This window comes from Petaurus breviceps, unplaced genomic scaffold (assembly GCF_028583685.1).
Source record: "Petaurus breviceps papuanus isolate PSGF00001 unplaced genomic scaffold, PetGlider_PUasm1.0 90667, whole genome shotgun sequence".
NCBI lineage: Eukaryota > Metazoa > Chordata > Mammalia > Diprotodontia > Petauridae > Petaurus > Petaurus breviceps.
Window position 1 is genome coordinate 3,993,648 of NW_027187302.1, and position 4,164 is coordinate 3,997,811.

General features: G+C 37.8%; 1 pseudogene; it reads right to left on the reverse strand.

The window, feature by feature from the left end:
- Nucleotides 1-561: 561 nt before the first annotated feature.
- On the reverse strand, nucleotides 562-1,525 carry LOC138143790 (eukaryotic translation initiation factor 3 subunit I-like; annotated as a pseudogene).
- Nucleotides 1,526-4,164: the final 2,639 nt, after the last annotated feature.

Consider the following 4,164-nt stretch of genomic DNA (forward strand, 5'->3'; position numbering starts at 1 on the left):
TACTAAAAGAACAGACTGAAGCTCACTGTTCTGAATATATATTATTTCATGATGTGTGAATTCAGGTATCTTCTCTATTAATGTGTGTGGGGGGTGATGAAAACTTGGCATAACCTGAATTTCCAGCTTTCTATCTGTATAGATATATATATGTGTGTATATATACACTAATATATGATGTGTTTACATGGCTCTGAACATATATACACAAGTACAAGCATATAGACATACAAATACATACATGTATGTTATATATATGCATATACACATATATAACACACATAAACACATACATAAAAATATATATCTCCAGAAACTATATGATTGGAAAAGAAGATGGATGAGTTACATTTCAAGAGTGAGAATGTTAAATAGACCATTCAGTTAGTTCTTTGGTACCTAGAGAAAGTACAAAGACCTAAAAAAAGACTTTCAGTACATTGAGTAGGCACCCTTATCATTGGGGGATTCTTTTTTTCATATTCCATTTGGTTTATTTTTTAGGGTCTACAACTCATTAATCATAGAGCAAGAGGTTTAAGGGACTCCATTTCCAATTCCTCATGCCTTGAACTCAAACTTGAAGTATTGTGGATCAAACTAGTGAATTCAAATATTGTCATCCTCCCCACTGCTGCTGTACCTCTTGCCATCAGGGTGAAAATCAATGCTGTTGACAGGGCCAAGGTGATCCTTGACTCTTCCAAACTCCTCTTCAAAGGCAAGGTGGAAGAACCTGGCCTCAAACTTGCCAGTTCTGGTGGAGGTTGTGGTTACATCCATAGCCTCCTGCCCACCACCCGGGACTACATGGTCGGAGGTGGGGGAAAGAGCAGCTGAGTTGACAGGTCCCTCCATTCTGAATGTTTTTTGGTGCTCAAGGGTCATGGAGCTTGGCTGTATTGTCCTTATATGTGGTGACAAACATTGTCATATCTTGGAATGTCTGAATATCATTGATCTGCCTTGAGTGCTCCTTGACATTCACCATTGCTTCTCCAGATTTAGCATTGTACTGGTTGAGCTCCCCATTCTTATGGCCAGCAATGTTGCATTCCCTCAAGGGTTCCCACGTCCTACTTGTGATCTTAGCATCAGCATTACAGGGGATCTTCATGTATGGTTCATTGCTATCCATCTGTCTGGGGTCCCAGAGATCAAAGAAACTGACAAAGCACTGGTACCCCATCTGCTTGTCCATGGAGAACATGAGGATGTTGCCTCCAGAATCAGACCCACACGTACAGACAGCTGAGTTGGTCTTCAGCAGACCCAGCAGCCTACCTGTCTCACAATCCCAGAGGTGGCAGCTGTTGTCAGAAGAACTGGTAAGGACATGTTTAGTGTCCCAATCTATATCCATACACCACACAGATCCAGTGTGCCCAGTATAGGTGCCTGGCATCACTCCATTTACTTAGTGCCATACATTGACAATGGGGTCCTTGGTCATGTTGAAGAGGAGGTCTCCCTCACAGTTCTGTGTGATGGATTGCTTATGGCTCTGGGGCAGGATCAGCTTCATCATAGTGACTGCAGAAACTGCACTGGCACCACAGATCTGTGTGGCAGCATGAGTGACCTGCTGGAAGAGTTAAGATTGGGGCATTCAAGGAAGAATTTATATGAGTCTCATAGAACAGAATGATAAGTTGTGCATGAGTACCATGTGCATTGTTGGAAGAAGAACTCACATCAATGTGATCATGAATATATACACACATACTTTCAGAGTTTATATATTATTTTTTAAGAGCATAAAAACATGTATTTGTGTATGTGCATATTTACACACATATACATATATGCACACATATTTTACATTTGTGTGTATTTGCATACATGTATGTTCCATGTCTGCAAATGCACCCACACATATATTTACTTGCTATATTCTTTTTTGCAGCCCTCCTCCCTTAAGTAGTTACTGACTCTTAGAAGAGATAAATCTGTCATATCGGTGATGTAAATGAGATCAGATCAGGTTTCATCTTAAGAAGTGGAAAAAATAGGAACTTATGAGGCATGATTTGTGGGGACAATGGTCAGGTCCCCAGTTCCAAATCATATCTGTCACTTCACTACTGTAGTTACATTCCTTTAAATCTTTAGGGTTTTATTGGTCATAGGAATTTCTCTTTTTAAAAGCAGATATTTTGGGTGGGTAAACACCTGCTAGATAACTTTTCAGGTCAGCTCACAGGCATTCTACATCTCCAAGTAATAAGTAATACTCTTCCATAACCTCTTAGGCAAAGATAGCACCAGAACCCATGGAGAAGACAAACAGTATATTTGAAAGAGTCCTGGATTTTGAGTCAATCCAAATGAATTAATTTGGACTAATTAATTAATTAACCAATAAACATTTGTTAAGTACCTGTTAAATACCTGCTCATATGTCTAACAGCATGCTAGGTTAATGGGAAGACAAAGATAATGATGAAATAGTTTTTGCTATTAAGAAGCTTATCAAGAGAGATAGCATACAGAAGCTTTAAGTGTACTAAGAATATAGTATGCAGTATATAGAGTGCTGGACTTAAAGTCAGAAAGACCTGGGTTTGAATCCTGTTTTAGGCCATTACTAGTTGTATGACCCTGGGTATGTCATTTAATCTCTTTGGGCCTCATTTTCCTTATATGTAAAATGAAGTTCTTTTCAACTTTACAAGTATGATCATATACATATATGTGTGTATGTGTATATGTACACACATGTGCTTTTTCCCAGACCTGTGACTTTATTAGCATAGTATTAGATGGTGGGTTCCCTGAGAACAAGGATGGTTTTTGTAGTCTTTCTTTTTATCCACAGTTCTTAGCTCAGTAATAGGTACTTAAATGCTTTTTGACTGACGGACAGGGAACTCCAAGTGTGAGAACTTCCTCTTCCAATACAGATTAGTCAGTACCTTCTCTATTTGTGACCTTATAATTGTTATAAATTAAGTCTTAATTTGTAATCTTAAAGGGGTACTTGAGGTAATACATACCAGAGGTGAGACTTGAACCTAGGTTTTCTTGATTTTGAGGTCAAAGCCATCTGTCACACCATGCTGCCTCTGAAACAAAAATTTTTTTTTAAATACAAATTTTTTTTTCTTGTGGAGGGGAAGAAGGGACTATCAAGCAACAATTTACAAAATTAAAAAAGGTATTATGTAGTGATGAACTGGAACTAGATGCTATTAGCTTAGGAAAGCTGATTGTCAAATTTTCAGTGCAAGCATTTGCATCTTTGAAATCTGCAAATCATACAAATCCAGGTTTGATTTATTGTTTTGTTGATTGTCTAAACTTAAGAAAGTGATGGGAAAATGTTAATAATTCAGATTAAACTTAAAAGTGTATTTTGTGCATGTTTTAAAGAGAGCTAATTGGGGCGGCTAGGTGGTACAGTGAATAGAGCACTGGCCCTGGAGTCAGGAGGACCTGGGTTCTGATCCAGCCTCAGACACTTAACACACACACACACAACACAAAAACTAGTCATGTGAACTTGGGCAAGTCACTTAACCCCAATTGCCCTCCAAAAAAGCAAAAAAAAAATAGAGATAATTGTTAAACATTTGTCAGTACATTCCTGCATATAGTTGTTGTCATCTAAGCTGTACTTTATAGAGGAAACTAGACTTCTTAGAGAGGGTGGTGAGGAAACCATTCATTTGAGTCACAAGGGACATCAAGAATTCACAAGAGGGCCAGAATATAGACAAAGGGGAACTAAGATCAAATCCTAGATCTATGACTTACTACTTATGTGACCTTAAATAGTTTGCTTAAACTCCTTGGCTCTCAGATTCCTCACCTCTTCGACTGGAGGAGTTGACTCAATATTCTCTAAGATTGCTTCCTTTTTTACACTTTAGTCCCTATGACAAATATAATTTTTTGTTTATATTTTGTAAGATATTTTGGGATTTGGGGGCTATTTAAAAATTACTTTTTTTCAAAAAGCTGTGACAATTTTTTGTTCTGTGTAGTTTTCATTTGTGATTTCTTGAAATATAGCTCTGAAAAAAACAGGCTTTAAAATGGCTCATTGTGTTTCAAATGGTACTGCTTGGCTACTACTTTAAGCTCAAACATCTCTGGCTTTTTTTTATTTTTAAGCAATCGGGGTTAAGTAACTTGCTCGGGGTTACAAGGCCAGTTATTTCT